Below are 18,244 nucleotides of genomic sequence, written 5' to 3' on the forward strand. Positions count from 1 at the left end.
AAAAATTTATTCTCTCAAAGGAGAACTTTGGGTAAGGCCCTGGAGCTAACAACCATGAGGCATTGTCTTTAAGTTGGCCTTTGAAGTCTGACTATTCCAAGCAGGGCACCGTCCCATTTAGAGGAGCGGTCCTCTGAACACCTTGTGATTTGTTTAAACTGCACGAACCCCCTTCCTTTTTATCCTCAGAACGTATCCGGAAGACTTGCACCCTCTTCCATGGGCAAGTGCAAATTCTGGATCCCAACCGGAAATAAACATAGGGAGAAAAATTACACACACACAAAATTACTTCCCCTCCGTTTAGAAGAGAACAGGGATCATGCTGAGAGGGCTTCCTCATTTTGTGGATTCCCTTCGAATCAGGGGCTTTCCAAGGCACACTGGCACCTCCACTTGTGTAAGGAGCCGAGCACTCTGGTCATTCTGCTCAGGGATGAAGGCACATACACTCACGCGCACACTCACACACGCCGAGAGACAGGCTCTCATCACACAGGAGAAGAGGCGCTTCATCCAAAACAGGGGGCAGTGAGTCCTCTGTCATCATTGGTAATAACTCCTGAAATGGCTTGGAAAACTTTCATTACGCCAGGGCTTTATTTTCAGCCCCTGTTATCTTTTGAAGTCCTGGAGGGAGGGGGAGGGGGTCACCCTGCCGCCCGGGGCTTTTTCTAAAGAGCCTTTGTCTCTCTGCCCAGGTATTAAGTTGGTGGCGCAACCTTCCTAGGTATATTCGGTTCGTTTTTCTGCCTCCCCCCGCCACCCCCCCAGCAACACCGTGCCAGGGCTGAATGTGAGCCTGTGTTCTCTGGGTCCACCGTCCCGGGTCCCACACGGGGGACTGGAAGAGAATGGGCCACAGGAATGCACCCAGAACAGAGCCAAATTGTTCAAGCCACAGAAGAAAGAAAAAACGGATGAGGGTGGGGGTGGGGGGGTTGTTGGCTGGAAGAAGAAAAGCTTTTCTTGTCGGTTCCATTTCTGCGGAGATATTGGAGGATAACACAGCTATTTGGGGGAGGGGGGCACACCAGGGGAGCAAAAAAAAAAAAAAAAACAACACCCGAGAGAGCCGAGGTTTATCGGCACAGTGGCCCTTACAGAAAGGTGACATTTGAGAGAACAATTGCTAGGTTGTTTGGGCACATTTGCTGTATGAATGAAGCTTAAGAAACGCTGTCTTTGGATCGCCGCGAATAGTCATCTTCATCATTGCTGTGAGCTCTCTCTCTCTCTTTCTCAGTTCCCTTATGAAATAAGGGCACACAGGTAATAAACAAAGCACTATAAAAGATCAGATCGAGGTATTCTGTGGGCTCATTCAATGTCGGGAGCGGGCGTTCGGCACACCGACGCTGGGGCTTGCGGCTGGGACCTGAGGAGGAGAAGCAGGCCTAGGTGGGACCGCCGGCTCCCTCTCCACGACCAGGCTGCGTTCATCGGGGTCGTGTCCTGGGTCGGCTAGACCGAGAGACAGGGCAGAGCATGGCCGAGTTAGATCCCCTTGGATTTTGCTCGTTCTGAGTCTGGACGTTGAACCTAATGTTTTTGGTCAATCCTCTTGCCAGATCTAGGTGAGTAGCTGCCTGGGTTTTAGAGCTGTGTCAGCCGCACGGGACTTGTTTTCCCTCTCCTCAGACAGACCATTAGGTGGTGATTCTTATTTCTATTCCTTTGGCCACGGTCTAGATACTGGTGGTGACCGCAGCCTCACAGCAGCGCCCTGTCTGGCTGGCTGTTATGGGAGAGGCAGGCCAAACCCTGCGAAGGAATTGCCTTGATGTGCATGAACGAGCGGGGTGGGCTCGTTGGATTTGGGGAGATAATGAGCAATGGCTGTGTGCACACATAACACGGTTCTCCTCCTGGCAAGAAAGCTTTCTTGCCTTGGGTCCCTGCTGGGCCTCTGCCTCCTACCATCACCTTGTCTGTAACCCTCCCTTGCTCTGAATTTGCAAGATTCACCAGAAGTGAACAAGGGAGCCCTCGGCCCTGTCTGGTTTCAAAGAGACGTAGCTCAGGCACGCGTGAGCAGCAGGCACCAGCTGTGGATCTGGTTTCTGTCCATGAGTGGTACTCAGGGAGCATCCTTTCTGGAGAGTCCATCCACATGCAGATGCTGGTGCCCTGGGCCCCTACAGACCGGACCTCTTGGTGGACAAACAGCTCTGTGCCTCATCGGAGCCAAGCTGTGCTTTGCTCTGCTGTTTGTTCTCCTTCTGTGGGTCATCCTCACCATTCCTGGGAACTCGATCTAGTAATAAAGCAGAATGAAATGATACCAGTTCTGCAGAGTGGAGTATCAGGTTTGGATGAGTTTGTGCCTGTTTGTGGGTGGACGGGCCCCACTGAATGTGATGGACATGCTTCAGATACTCCCTTTACGAGGCCTCGAAAATGCCCATCCTGCTTATGGTCAGTGTAATAACATGAGGTGCTTGGTTCTAGGCATCCTAAGGAGAAAATTGTTTTAGCAGCTGTATCTTCCCATCTGTCTTGTCGTCAATGAATAATTCTCAAGAGTGGTGTGTATACATTCTATACGATTAGGCTCTTTTATGTTTATGCCTTTAGCCTCAGGATTTTAGGTACTTTCCAAATGACCTGTTTATTATTATTAATTATTTTTAACCTCCATTTTGCGAAGCCAATTCAGCTAGAATTTCAGCTGCATTCCAATTTTACAAAAAAGGCTTTCTGGAGTTTAACTAAAACATTAGATTTCCCATATGGGGAAGACTCGTGTGTGTGTGTGTGTGTGTGTGTGTGTGTGTGTGTGTGTTAGCACACACTATGAATGTTACAAAGTTACATGCGAGCAGTGGTATACTGCTTGTTCTGTCCGGATGTGTGCATGTAGATAACATGCAATATAAAATAATCATTGTGACTTGGTCATTTATATCCAGACTCTATTTCTTTCAACAGAAGCTTGTCTGATAGCCTTCTGCGTGAGAAATGAGGCTGAAGCCTGTAAAGACGTGGATTCGTAGGAACGGGGTTATAGTTAACACTTTGTAAATGTATTTCATAGACATGTGCAAAGTTTAACATCTGTAGGTTTTCTCAGCAATGAACCATAGATGCCTGAAAGCTCTCTCAATTTGGCATCACATAGAAAATGTCCTCTTTTTTTGCTCTGCATTGAGAGTTTCTTTCCCAGGCCTGTGTTTTCCAGACAGTACTGATTCCTCTGGAAACAACAGGATTTTTAACATGGCTGCTCTAAGAGAAACCTGCTTAATATGGTAGGGAATCAGTAACATTTGAAGAATAAAGGAATGATGGAATTGTATCCTGGGCTGTAGGTAATGGTCACCTCTATATTTATTTACACACGGAGGCACTCTTTTGGGTAGAATATTCACAGAGTTATTGTACCAGCAGTCTGGACTCAACGGGCAAATTCTTTCAATGTCTCATTTATCAGTAACTTAAATGTAGTTAATCAGTCAATTGGTATTAGGTAATGCAGGAGACCACCTGCAAAGCAGGAGATTCGGGTTCGATCACTGGGTCGGGAAGATCCCCTGGAGCAGGGTATGGCAACCCACTCCAGTATTCCTGTCTGGAAAATCCCATGGACAGAGGAACCTGATGGGCTACAGTCCATGCTGCTGCTGCTAAGTCGCTTCAGTCGTATCCAACTCTGTGCAACCCCATAGACAGCAGCCCACCGGGCTCCTCTGTCCCTGGGATTCTCCAGGCAAGAGTACTGGAGTGGGCTGCCATTTCCTTCTCCAGCTACAGTCCATGGGGTTGCGTTAGGAGGACATGACCAAGCAATTAAACCACCGCCACGTACATATCACAAATGTTTCTATCCTCCAAACTTTCTTTGTATGTCTCTCCTAATCATCTATGTAATCAATATATATTGAGGGGGATAAAATTAAAGACTTCATTTTCTCTGTGATTACAGGTTTGAAATATGTCTGCAGTATAAGGATGTGGGTACCAAGTTTGGGAACAATTTAATTTCCCTCCTGAAACATATCCCTAACTCTTGAAAGGAGACTGGATGGGCCAGCAGAGTGATAGCACAGTGGTCAATGGTTGTTATTCACATAAGGTGCAAGGGGGAGTGGGATTTCCTGGTGGTCCAGTGGTTAAGACTTCACACTTCCACTGCAGGAGCCATGGGTTTGATCCCTGGTCAGGAAACTAAGATCCCACGTGCTGTAGCGAGCAGCCGAAAAAAAAAAGTTGCAGGGGGAGATAGCACACTATTGAGCACCACCCACGAGCTGAGCTGTAATCTACAGCAGGGTTGTAGTAAGCATTTTGCCCAAATTGGGCAAATCAATTGCCAGTGACGTCTGGCCCCAGACATCTGCCTCTAACAGACTTACGGGGGCGTGGGGACCCAGGGCTCAGACACATGCATTGTTCACTGTTTACTTCCTCTGCTTATTAGCCTTGTGGGTGAGGGCAGCATTAAGCACTGGCCCGTCGCCTTCTAGAACAACGTGGCAAAATGCAGAACACACTGTCTCGTGTTTGGGGCTTTAAGAGCCTCTGAGGTGACCTGGTGCTGGGGAGAATTTGAGAGCAGAATGGCTTATAACCATCGCTCTTGGCTAATAATTACGCTAATCTTTTCGAGGGAGGTTTTGTGTGCATGCATGTTCCCCCTTTCCTCAATCCCCGAGTCGAGAACAATAGAGGAACTGTGCTTCTGCACTATTCCATGAGATAGGTCAGGGGACAGGGTGCAGAAGGTCTGCAGTGAACGACCCGCCGGGCATTTGCCCGGAGCCATCTCGAAGGAACCTGAGACTCGGGCAGTAGGCTTTGGCCAAACCAAAGGGAAAGAGTTCAGCAGCTGAGCCTTTTGAACAGCAGCTGTTTTGGCGGTCAGCAGATCCCATGCCCTTTGGGGAGACCTCAGGAGCAAGTGCAAGGCTTGCTGGAAGAGAGGAGAGGGTGTGTGTGTGTGTGTGTGTGTGTAAGGGGGGATGGCAAACATGCTTACCCTTAATGTCAAGTTGTCAGCTCTATGAGTTAAAATAATCTACAAGGCTATTCTTCAACGAGGACATGCCCTCTGATGTAGCAAATGTTATTTAAATATTGTGATGAGAGTACTCCTAATAATTTAGAAAGTAAGTGCTAAGTAAATACTCACGCCTAGAGTTCAGAACAACAAGCCAAGGGTTATGAGACCCAAGGGCAGGTAAATCTCCCAGAACATCTTTCACAGTGTGCGGGAACGTCCCATCTTCTCCCCGAAACTGGGCACACGGTCCCGTCAAACATCTTGCATTTGCCACTTGTTTTGTGAATTTCCACAGGACGGCTGGGCATTGCAGAAGCAGGCTGCCCACGTATCAGCTGGGAGAAGCATGGAGGTTTGCTTTAAATTAATCTGTATTGGAGTATAGCTGCTTTACAACCTTGGGTTACTTTCTGCTGTACAGCAAAATGAATCAACCATTTCTTGTTGTCACTATTTAGTTGCCAAGTTGTATCTCTTTGTGACTCCATGGACTGCAGCACGCCAGGTTTCCCAGTCCTTCACAACCATACAAGTTCACATGACATGGACTGCCCTGGGGGCTCAGACAGTAAAGAATCTGCCTGCATTGCAGGAGACCTGGGTTCGATCCCTGTCTTGGGATGAGCCCCTGGAGGAGGAAATGGCAACCCACTCCAGGACTCTTGCCTAGAGAATCCCATGGACAGAGGAGCCTGGCGGGCTTGGGCTACCTCCCTGCTCAGGTTACCACGGAACTTCGGGTGGAGTTCCCTGCCCTGTACAGGATGTCCTCATTAGCTATCTATCTTACACATAGTGTCAACAGAGTGCATGGGTCAATCCCAAGTGCAGAGGATTTTAACGCTCCTCTGCCTCTCTGCCCTGGTTTCCCAGTTACCCACTTTCGGGGGTGTTTTCATCTCTCCCCGTCTGCTCCCTGTTCGGCAGCTGCTGGGTTTAGGACCGAGGAAGCTGGTGTGGCTGGTGGGGAGAGGACGTTGCTAGTGTAACCTGGCAGGGCTGCACGCTGCTGGCGTTGAAGCGCAGTGAAAACGAGAGGCGGTGGGGAAGTTTCCACGGCGGCGGCAGGACAAGGTAACCTAGCTGGTGGCTTTGATGCGGGATGCCCTTGGGGAGCTGCTTGATCTGAATCAGACTGAGAGCCGGGCAAGGACACAGTTTCTCCTCTCTCAGACCCCGGGAGTTCTCCAGCCTACCTTTTCCAGCTCCCCACAAGCATTTCCAAATTGAAAAAATAAATTACAATACGTGTGGAAAGACACAGTGAAAGCGACAGCACCTTCCCCGTCTCTGGTGGCTCTGTTCTGACTTTGCGATCAGCCAAACTGCAGCCCCGGGGCTGGCTCAGTGTGTCACCGTCAATGATTAGCCGTCTCCCTGCCTCTCCTGCTGGGTGTCCCGGCTCCTGGCCCCCGGCCGGCTCGGTGACCGGCTAATCCTGTGTCCTTTCTCTCCAGCTTGCGACTCTGCCTGAAGGGCTTGGTTTCTCTTCCTGGAGTCAGGTTTGAATTCACTTCATTGTCACCTCCCAATTGATTTTTTTGCTAAGCAGTGGCTGAAACAGAAGGGTGATGGGTCAGGGCAGGAAGGGAGGACTCCAGAGTCAGCTCTCCTGTGGTCTGGAGTGCCCTGCAGAAGTCTGATGGTTTAGTACATTTCTCTGGCTTAAGGGTCAAAGCACAGAAAGGCTTGTTGTGGAACTGGGATGATACAGGGTCGAGGCTGCTGGGCAGCAGGTGGAGAGAGACTCTCATGAGTGTGTCACGTCAGCAGAGTCGGTCTCTGGGGCATCCAGCCCCCTCTCCGGGCATTTTCTCTGTTTCCCGTCCCTCCTTGGGTACCATGTACCTTCATCACGTCACCTGGGTGCTCAGAGTGTCCTTGGGCAAAACCATGCATTCAGACCATTATCAAAGGCTTTCTTTCCCTTTGTATATTCCCAGTACCATTGTCCTTGAAGCCTTATACTTTGGGACCAACCGCTTCTTAATATGAAAAATTAATCCAAGTTAATTACTTCTTTGGGAGCTGAGCTGCTGCATTATGGAATCTGATTTGCTGCTGCTGCTGCTGCTGCTGAGTCACTTCAGTCATTTCCGACTCTGTGCAACCCCATAGACGGCAGCCCATCAGGCTCCCCCGTCCCTGGGATTCTCCAGGCAAGAACACTGGAGTGGGTTGCCATTTCCTTCTCTAATGCATGAAAGTGAAAAGTGAAAGTGAAGTCACTCAGTCGTGTCCAACCCTCAGCAACCCCATGGACTGCAGCCTACCAGGCTCCTCCGTCCATGGGATTTTCTAGGCAAGAGTACTGGAGTGGGGTGCCATTGCCTTCTCCGAATCTGATTTGATGGGTTACTAAAAAAAAAAAAATGCAACTCAAAACTAATACATCTTTTAGAAACAACTTGGATTAAAAATCCTGTTTTATTTTTGTAAAATGTCAATTGTAGTATTTTTAAATGGTAGTAAATTTACAATTTTTAATTTAAAATATTAAACCGTACATAAATATTGTGTAACAAGCTAAATGGGAAAAGATATGGAAAGGAATAGTACATGTATAATTGAATCACTTTGCTGTGCACCTGAACCTCTCACAACATTGGTATCGACCATATTCCAGTATAGGTAAAAAGATTTTTTAAAAAAGTGCATACAAAAAAAAAAAAAAGTGCATACAGTGAAATCTTCCCCTCCAATAACTCGGATCCTTCTTAGTTACAGAGGCAACGGAAACTATCAGTTTGGGGCCTAATGTTCCATGGGCGTGGAAGCCATTGGATCGCGCTGGCCAAAAAGTCCGTTGGATCTTTCCTTTACATTGGATGGAGAAACCCGAATGAACTTTTTGGCCAGTCCAATGTGCTCTCTAACCCCTTTACATTTTTACGTGTTTTATTTTAGAAACTTTAAACGGGGTTTGTGAAGCTATCACAGGGCCCCTCCATAGGCCACCACGCATTTTCTCTTTTGTTAACTTCAAATTCCTGGAGTACGCTCGTCACCGCCAAGGAAGCAACGTCAGCACGTGGTTAATAACCAAAACCCATAGCCTGTCAGACTCGACTGGTTTCACCCCAATGTCCTCTCTGTTCCTGGATCTCACCCAGGATACCACCTCGTCTTTAACTGTTGTATCTCCTCAGCTTCCTCTCGCCTGTGATAGTTTCTCAGACTTACCTTCTTTTGATGACTTTGACAGCTTGGAAGAGGTCAAATATTTTGTAAAATGTCCCTCATTTTGAGTTGGGTTAATATTTTTGTCATGGCTTGCCCGGGTTATGGGTTTTCGGGAGGACGACCAAAGAGATGAAGTCTGTTCTCATCATTCCATCACAGGGACATACTCTCCCCAAGACTGACCGCTGATGGTGTGAACTTGCAGTGCTTGCCAGGTCTTGACCCTGTAAAGTGACTCCTCTCCCTTCTGTACTATGACTCTTTGGAAGAATGGCATTGAATTCAACCCATACTCCACGGGTACCTCCTTGAAGCCCCTCTAATTTTTAACACTATGGCATGATATTTTACAGGCTTTCTTGTGCCTTGTCCTTTTTAAAAAACATATTTTAGAGAGTTCTATGTTGGTATTGAAAGTGTCCACATTCTTTATTAATTTGCATTTATTCTATCAATGTATTAATAACATATCAGGTGGCTCAGGGGTAAAGAATTCGCCTGCAATACAGGAGATTCAGGAGACTCGAGTTCGACCCCTGGGTCAGGAAGATCCCCTGAAGTAGGGAACTCTGGCAACTCCAGTATTCTTGCTTGGAAAAATCACATGGACAGAGGAGCCTGGCCAGCTACAGTCCATGGGGTCACAAAGAGTCAGACACAAAGACTGAACACCCACACACATTAATAGCATAACAGATTTAACTAATGCCCTTGTGATGGGCATTTAGGTCACTTTAATATTTTGGTCTCATAACAATGCTGGAATAAATAACCTGGTTCATGTTCAAATATTCCTGCAGGATAAAATCCTGAAAATTGAATTGCTACTTAAAGAGAATGTGATTTGTAATTTTTCATGCTGTTGCCAAATTACCTTCCAAAGATAGTGAACCAATTTATGCTCTTCTGGGGGGAGCCTGGTGGGCTGCCATGTATGGGGTTGCAGAGTTGGACACAACTGAAGCAATTTAGCAGCAGCAGCAGCAGGAAGATATAATCAAAATGATTCACTGGAGGGAATTTCAAGTTGGTGGAGGAAATATTTTTAAGTTGGTGAAGCATTCAATGTTTCTGCAAATCTCCTTAAATCATACCAAAACAGGGGAATAAAATGTTTAGAAATCCAATTATTTCAATGCAACCTGGTCTGTGAGAAAATTTAATGAGTCTAGAGCTTAGCCTGGGGCTTCCTCCATGGTTAGCAGTAAAGAATCTGCCTGCAATGCAGGGGATGCATGTTCAGTTCCTGGGTTGGGAAGATTCCCTGGAAGAAAATTGCATTGACAGAGGAGCCTGGCGGGCTACAGTCCATAAGGTCACAAAGAGTCAGACACAACTGAAGCAACTGAGCACACACAAGCACACAATAATAATAATAGTGACAACAATAGCTAACATTCACTGAGTACTTTCCATGAGCCTAGAATAGAGTTAGTACTTTAACCATACTGTTTCCTTGTAACAACTCTCTAAGGCAGGCAGCTATCGTTTTTCCTGTTTAGAAGGCAAGAACATCGAGGAAACGGTGGTTAAGTTACTTGCCTGAGATCGCACGGCTCATGATAAGCCATGCACACGTACCTCAGTGATTATGCCTTTCAGTACCGTGTTCTGTGGCAGAATAGTGCGTGGAATGGGCAACATTAGGTTCTGCAGGAAGAACCTGGCAGAAACCGTCTCTGCCCTCAAGGGTTTTTATTCTGGTTGAGGCAGCAACACCTGGACGGCCGTAGGGTTGCTGCTAAAACACAGGACACCCAGTTACATTTGAGTTCCAGATAAACACCAGTCTTTTTAGTGTAATTCTCTCTCAAATGTTGCATGAGACATATTTATAACAAAACCTATCCTTTGTTTATCTAAAACTCAAATTTAGCTGGTTATATTTCCAATAAAAATGATTAAAAAAATATAATTCTGTGCAAACATGTCAGGGGACATTATCCTAAAACATGTATTTGTTACTGATCTGAAATTCAAATTTAACTGGATATCTTGCATTTTTCATTTGCTAAATCTGGCAACTTTATATGTAAAGCACTTAGAAATTATTATGCTGACACAGCATATACTCTGCACTCTTCCTTATCCTCACCCCCAGATTCCCTCCTCCCCATCTCTGTGCTCTTTATCTACATTCTTCCTGTTGAGTTCCTCTCCACCTCACAAACTCTATCCATGATCCACAGCCTTACGACACAGCAGTCAAGTTCTAGAGCTGTGGCCCGGCGCATCCAATAGTCAATACGGAGGCAATTTTTTCTTTCTGCTTGGGGTGCCCAGCCCTGGGGAGTGTTCTGCAGCTCCTCAAGCCTCCACTCTCCTCCAGGAACACCCCTGTCTCTGCCTGACTGCTCTGTCCAACCCCCTACCCCATCCCAAGGTCCCCATCCGGCCCAGTGGCGCGCATGGCTTTGCATCAGTCAGGTCACTGCACGTTCATTAATATTCACCAAAAGTGTGGGCTGGGGGCAAAGGCAACCCGGCAGCAAAGGCTTATTCTTTATCCTGTCTCTGAGATAGGCTTTCACGGGCATCGCGGCGAGCTGGTGGGGTGGGGTGGGCGGGTGCTCCGGGCCCACTGGTTAACAGTCACTGCCTGTGTATTCTCCAGGATGGGGGCGTTCTGCCGGCTATTTTAAGGCCAGACTGGTGAATGTTGGGTTCCCCTTCGTTTACCTAGGCTCTCAATATTTTCCCTGGCATGCTCCGTAGTGGTCACAGAATGTGGGAAACCAGGCAAGGGAAAAAATTAACGCTCTGTGATGACGCCCCTGGTCGCTGCTGCTAAGTTCCATGGAAAAGACAGGGGTTGGGGGAGTGGGGGGCACCCTATCTGTGTCTATGGGTGTCCCCGAAAGCTTTCAGCTATCTTGGCACCTACTCAACTCTAGACACGGTGGAAAAAGAAAACTGGCTGCAAACGCTGTCCTAGGACCGCCTGGCAGCCCAGTCTCCACCCTCTCCGCGGAGTGCCTTCGCCCGCACTGAATGCCCCTTTATCGGCGAGCGATACTGAACTTTTCAAAAATACTGTGTAGGTCCTTGTGTCCCAGATGCCTGTGGCATGCAGGCTCTGCTTCCTTTCAAGGGTGTTGGCTGCAAAACCCACCCAGAAACCTGAGAAAAACTTCTCCACTTGGCATCTCGAGAGGCTGACACCAACCGCCTGTTTCTTAGCCCACTGGCCACAAGCTACCTAGTGGACAGTTATTATAAGGAAAGGAAGCAACTTCAGGACCGGGAATTCTGCCATGGGCAAAGCACAGTTATTTAAAAGCCCCACAGGGAGCATTCCCCTCCATCACTTAGACGCAAATGGTGAAGTTTTAGTTCACCACCTTCTATGAGCTGGAGACTGGCTCTGCAAGAACGTTCCTCTTGTCCTTCTGCAGGTTTGGCCCTCTTGGGTAGCACTGTTTCAACAGAGCTGATAGTGGAGCTTGAGTCTGAGTGTAGGTCTGAAGCTGGTATGTGCTTGGGTCAAGCGTTTGTCCACGCTGTCTACGCACCAGCCATGGGACCCATCACACGGTGTACGTCATGTCTTTCAACTGTGACAGTGACGCCACGTGGTGCGTATCACTGGACCAGATCTGCAGATGTCAGGTGAAGGGCCTGCTTGACAGGATCAGCCTTGAACGCCCCCTGGACTGCAGCTCTCCTTACACTGAATCTCAGGGAGAGAAGAAGGTTCCTCTCCAGTACTCGTCCACCCACTCGCACGCCTGTTTCGCTCTTCCTGATCACACCTGAAGTTGAGAGGCCCACTAGAAGATGTTTCAGTCATTTATCACATATTTGTAACTGAGTTCTGTTCAGATGAGAGTGATGTATCCTCACTGCTCTTTCATCAAATATGGTCACGGAGGCCACAGCCCAGAACTGGTGTCTTTCTGTCCCTACCTGGATGGGCTCTGTGGACTGGAGGACCACTTGTCTTTAACCGGTCAGAAGACAGGCTGTTAAATGAGGCTCTGGTTGACTCACGTTGGACTTCAGGCTGTCACAAGCAACCTGCCTGCACGTGTGCGTGCTCAGTGGCTTCAGTCGTGTCGGACTCTTTGCGGCCCCGTGGACTGTAGCCCACCAGGCCCCAGCCCACCTTCAGAATAGCCTCATGAGACATTTCTATTGTCCCCGTTTTCCAGATCAGAATGTTTAAGCTTAACGTAACTAGCAAATTGTTGTCACCTTTGAACTCAGATTTTTCCTTTTAGGGCAAACATAGTTTTAGCCATCATTTTTTTGCAACCAAGCACTTCGTCTTATATTAAGATTTAAACACCACTTACCGAGTTCTGGTGCTGTTGGAGGCATATTTAACTATTAAATAACTATTAATAACTATTAAATATTAATAAGTGTTAAGATATTTCTAGAACCAGAGTAAATGAGATCATTTTGGTGGTTAACAGTTACTGCCACAAAACACTCTGCCTTGTTTATTACAATGAATGCTAAAAACTGGAAAAGTTTGTACCAGCTTACATTCCTATGAATCACGGTTGTGTCTCACAGAGAATGAGACACAGATTTCTTGAGATCGATATGGTTCTATAATAACTGTAGAAAATTTAGGTTTGTTCAATAGCTGGAAATTTGTTCTTTCAAATGTCAGCATGAAAGCTATTCAGCTGAAGCTGGCCCCACCCCCATTCTGGGATGAGTCTGGCTCACAGCTGGTGACTGGGTAGGGGAAGAAGATGTTATATAATGTCTACAAAAGTAACGGAAAGTTGACTTAAGTGCTCAGATAACCAACAGTTAAGATAGAGAATGAGAATCCACAGCGATTTAAGAATACGTTTTCTAAGCATCATATCCAGACTTCCCCTTACATCCTCCGTTCTTTATTCCTGAACCTGATACTGGTGTGGCAGGGCATGTGGAGAAAACAGAGATCCCGCAGCCATGCTTAGAGATAGGAAAGACGTTTCTTTTCAATCATTTCTCTGTACCTAGCTTGGGTGTTCGGACTACTTTTTCTTTCCTCTGCTCTTTTTTCTTTCCTCTTCTCCATTCGTTTAACCTTTGAAAAAGAAGTCCAATTTTCCCATCTTGAGCCATAGATATTTTGATAAGGAGCACTGTACTGTGCTGAGTCATTTAGTCATGTCCGACTCTTGCTAACCCCACAGTCTGTGCCCCGCCAGGCTCCTCTGTCCATGGGGATTCTCCAGGTAAGAATACTGGAGAGGGTTGCCATTTTTCTCCTTCAGGGGATATTTCGGACCCAGGGGTTGAACCTGCATCTCCTGTGTGTCTCCTGCATTGCAGGCAGATTTTTTACTCGCTTCCCTATCCCCTATCCCGCCTCCAAACCAAAATAACATCAACTACATCGGCATGTGGCCCCTAGGAGGTCTGGCCAAACAGCAAGAGGCAGGCACAAGACCCAGCTTCCTCTTCAAGAGCTGGGTTTTTATTCTTGATTGTATCACGAGCACACGGAGCAACACAGAGCTCCCCAGTGCCGGGAGAGAAAGTTGTTAGGACTGAGGGGAGTGGAAGCTCTCCTGAGGTGTATGGGGAGGAGGTAATGGTTTTCTCTGAATTCCTTTTTATATTTTATTTAGATTAAGTTCTGCTCAGCAGGGTGATTTCTTAATTAGAGCTGCCCAGTCAGGCAGACCTCCAGCTCAGACCCCTGTGTTGCCGTCTAAGGTTTCATGAGGGACCTTATTTCCTGAGTTCTAATATTTGAATAGTATGCAGTGGATTTCAATGGGAGGAAAAGACATGTAATTTAATCATCTTTATTAGATTTTGCCCATGGATTGGGAGAGGGGAAGGAAAGAGGAGGGACATGTGTCCTTTCTTTGTTAACTTTTTTCTTCTACTCTTCCTTTCTTCCAGTGGTTGAAGGAAGAGCAGACTCCACGGCCGTTTCTTTTTCCTTCAAACAAAGAAGCTAAAGGAGAACCTCAGGCCCCCCAAAAAAATCGCGTTCCTTGCAGGACTTTTCAAGACTTGATGGACAGATTTATGTAAACAAATCACTGTTCCTCCTTTGGTAACCTCAATCCTGAGAGTGAACACGGGTCTCTCATAGATTTTTGCTCTTTCCATCACTGTAGAAGTTTCAGACTGTGCTCAGCAAGACATCACAAAATTACTCAGCCATAAAAAGAGGGAAAACATGCCACTTGCAGTGACAGGGACGGGCCTAGAGATTGTCATATCGAATGAAGTGAGTCAGGTGGAGAAAGACAAATGCTGTATGAGATCTCTTGTATGCTGCTGCTGCTAAGTCGCTTCAGTCGTGTCTGACTGTGCGACCTCATAGACGGCAGCCCACCAGGCTCCCCTGTCCCTGGGATTCTCCAGGCAAGAACATTGGAGTGGGTTGCCATTTCCTTCTCCAATGCATGAAGGTGAAAAGTGAAAGCGAAGTAACTCAGTCCTGTCCGACTCTGAGTGACCCCATGGACTGCAGCCTACTGGGCTCCTCCGTCCATGGGATTTTCCAGGCAAGAGTACTGGAGTGGGGTGCCATCGCCTTCTCCCGATCTCTTGTATACGGAATCTCAAAAAGTGGTGCAGACAACTTGTCTACAAAATGAAGAGTCACAGGCAGGAAACAAGCTTATGATTACCAAAGGGAAAGGGAGAGGCAGGCATACACTGGGGGACTGGGACTGACACACACACACTAGTATATGTAAGACCGAGTCAGCAGGAGCCGACTGCAGCATGTGGAACACTACTCGAGCTCTGTGCTGACTGAATGGCAAGGAAATCCACAAGAGCGGGGACGTGTGTGTACGCACAGCTGAGCCACTCTGCTGCACCTGCACTGCTGGCAGGTTCGTTACCACCTGAGCCACCAGGGAAGCCCCAGAAAGTAACAGAACATTGTCAATCAACTACTACAACAATACAAATTAATTTTAAAAACAGACCTTCTGAGATGGAGGAAAATTAAAGAAAGAAACGATCCATGGTGTATTCCCTTACCTGCCCTAAACTGGCATCATTTTGGGCACCATCCAGGGAGGAAAATCAGCCTATAGAAAGAAAGAGACGATCTGAAGCGGATTTAAGGAAGAGAGGTCTGGGTCTGTGGGGCTGCTGTCCTCAGGATAAGACAGGACAACTGACCAGGAACAGACGAGAGCAAGTAGTCAGCATGAGCTCTTTTTAGAGGAAATGAACCTACTGGCATTTTCCAAGAAAGACAGAATTCAGCACAGCATGTCCAAAAGAAAAAGAAAAAAACAATGTGCCCACCAGTCTCCCAAATGTCCAGCTAAATGCAAAGAAATGCATACCTTTCTTGTTTTGGGGATTCCCACTCCGACGGGCACATCCGATGAAAATTTGAGTACTTTCACTTATCCTCTATTTTCCCCAATCCACCCACAGGCACATGCGTGTACACACACTCACACACGCACATACATGCACGCACACACACACACTCTGCAGCCCACAGCTCCCCCTCATACTCCTATCCTGTTGATCTTTCTTCACTTAAAAATTATCAGCGAAGAATTTATTCATTTGGGAGCATTCCAGGCACTACATTTACGTTTAGTTCCGAAGAAATGGGATCCAGACTTTGCGAACTGCGCTGTTTTGCAGATAAACCACCAAGGCGGGCCGTTGTTATCTGTAGATTCCGCCCTTTCTTTTCCCTCCTGCCTCTTTGTCTCTAAGCGATTTTAAGCTTGCTTGGAAAGTCTTATAACAGAGGCTGAACTTTTTTTTTCCACCACATCTATTTCAGGAGGATTTTTAGTTAAGGATAATGAATTTATCTCTAAACAGATGGAAGAGTTTTACCAAAGCCAGAAAAGACACTTTGGCTAATATCCCCTATAGGCTGATCTTAATCCTCTCATTGTTCAGAATGCTTGGTCTCTGAGAGTCTTATTTCGGTGCCAAATGTCTTTATTAAATCATTATATTAACATATGAAAAAAAATTCCATGACAATGTGCTTCCCTGTGTGATCAAAAGTTATCCACAGCTCTGCTGATGGCCTATTTATTCTGAAATCCAAAAAGGTAAAATTCTGGTAGAGCCCAATGTTTGGCCAAGTTTCTCAAAATTCACTGTAATATGGCTGGAGGGTTACTAGGTCCTAGCCAGGAAAAGGTCTAAATTTAATCAAGTTAGTAGTCCCCAACACAAAGAAAATGAAAAATGGGCCTTCCATTCACCCACAGAAATGAATTCTTGGCCACACTGTCCTGTGGTTTGACCTGTAGAGACACAATGAGTATGTCATATCCATTTTGATTACAAAAAAAAAAACCCAAGTGGCAAATTCAAAGACAAATTGCCCTAGTGAATCCAGGGGTGTGGAATGGGGGAAAGAGTTTGCAAAGTCAAGAGATAAAAAGAAGTATAAAAAAGAAAAGAAGAAAAAAAAGAGAAAAAGAAAAAACTCAAGAGAAGCACTTTGGCGTATTCGGATATTGGATTTTGAAAGTAAACTAAAAATAACAGTAAGATTTTTGAATGCAAAATTAATGTATGTTCATTGTTGGGGGAGAAATCACTCACGTCTACCACTGGATGGAAATGTGTATTTGCTGTGGATTCCTAGACTTGATTTCTGCCTTCAAGCAGAAGTGAGCTTGAAAGAGTGGAGCCTCAGAACAGCGGTGCCCAAACTCCGGGATCTAATGCCTGCTGATCTGAGGCGGAGCGGATGTAGTAGTAGAAGAAATAAAGTGCACAATAAGTGCAATGTACTCGATCATTCCGAAACCAGCCCCCAACCCCTACCCTGCCCATGGAAAAACTGTCTTCCCTGAATCCGATCCCCGGTGGCCAAAAGGCTGAGGACTGCTGTCTAGAATCACAGGGCTTTACGGGCACTGTGCACGCTCAGTTGCTTCAGTCTTGTCTGACTCTTCGTGACCCCATGGACTGTAGCCCACCAGGCTCTTCTGTCCATGGGGATTCTCCAGGCAAGAGTACTGGAGTGGGTTGCCACGCCCTCCTCCAGGGAATCCTGCTGACCAAGGGATTGAACCTGCATCTCTTATGTCTCCTACATTGGCAGGTAGGTTCTTTACCACTAGTACCACTGAGGAAGCTCCTTATGGGCACTAAAAAAGAACCTCAAAAAGAGACCAAACTCAGAAGGTTCAAGGACTATGGCCTGTCAGGTGGAACTGGAGGGCTGGGTGGACCAAGCAAAGGATGTTGGCAGCAGGGTCCAGAGGAAGCAGTGGACACAGCGGGACATGTGTGACTGGAGACCTTGGGAAGCAACATGACGCAGCACAAGAGGTGGGAGGAGTGTGGCCCACGCCAGAGAGGGAAGGGGGTGGGCAACGAAGAGCCTGGCCCTGGAGATGCGTGTCAAGTCTTTAAACCTTCCAAAGATGGTTAATCCTAATGACCTTTCTTGCTTCTTCCACATGCCTTAGTAGCTCATATTATTATGAACTATCTGCCATGTTAAACATAAATGTTTCAGAGGGCTTCCCTGGTGGCTCAGTGGTAAAGAATCCACCTGCCAATGCAGGAGACACAGGTTTGATCCCTAGTCTGGGAAGATCCCACATGTCTCAGAGCAACTGAGCACCACAGCTACTGAGCCTGTGCTCCGGAGCCCAGGAGCTGCCACGGCTGAGCCCGCGGGCCCTAGAGCCTGTGCCCAGCACCGAGAGAAGCCACGGCGGTGAGAAGCCCGTGCACTGCAACCAGAGCAGCCCCGGCTCTCTGAAGCCAGAGAAAGGTCCCGAAGAGCAACGAAGACCAAGCGCAGCCAAAAACAAATGAATAAATAAATAAATAACGTTATAAATAAATTTATGTTTGGGAAGTGAGGGTGATTTTCCTCTTTTCACTTTAATTGCAACTGTAACGCACTCCTGACCTGGCACCCCGTGAGGTCTGGCTGAGGGACCCAGGCTGATTTGGTGACTGCAACTACGCTGTTGTCCCGTCGCCCAGTCGCGTCTGACTCTTTGCGACCCCATGGACTGCAGCACGCCAGGCTCCCCTGTCCTTCACCATCTCCGGGAGTTTGCTTAAACTCAAGTCCACTGAGTCAGTGATGCCATCCAACCATTTGGTCCTCTGTCGTCCCCTTCT

The 18,244-nt window shown here is 47.1% G+C and overlaps 1 long non-coding RNA gene across 2 annotated transcripts; it reads left to right on the forward strand.

The window, feature by feature from the left end:
- The first annotated feature begins 937 nt into the window (after window positions 1-937).
- LOC133232954 (uncharacterized) lies at window positions 938-17,974 on the forward strand. 2 transcript variants are annotated; one of them, XR_009731525.1, is made up of 3 exons: window positions 938-1,577; window positions 5,930-6,076; window positions 14,045-17,974. It is a non-coding gene; the product is annotated as an uncharacterized LOC133232954 (long non-coding RNA). The 2 variants fall into 2 exon arrangements; XR_009731524.1 differs by lacking the exon at window positions 5,930-6,076.
- Window positions 17,975-18,244: the final 270 nt, after the last annotated feature.

Source organism: Bos javanicus, chromosome 19 (assembly GCF_032452875.1).
Source record: "Bos javanicus breed banteng chromosome 19, ARS-OSU_banteng_1.0, whole genome shotgun sequence".
Classification (NCBI taxonomy): Eukaryota; Metazoa; Chordata; class Mammalia; order Artiodactyla; family Bovidae; genus Bos; species Bos javanicus.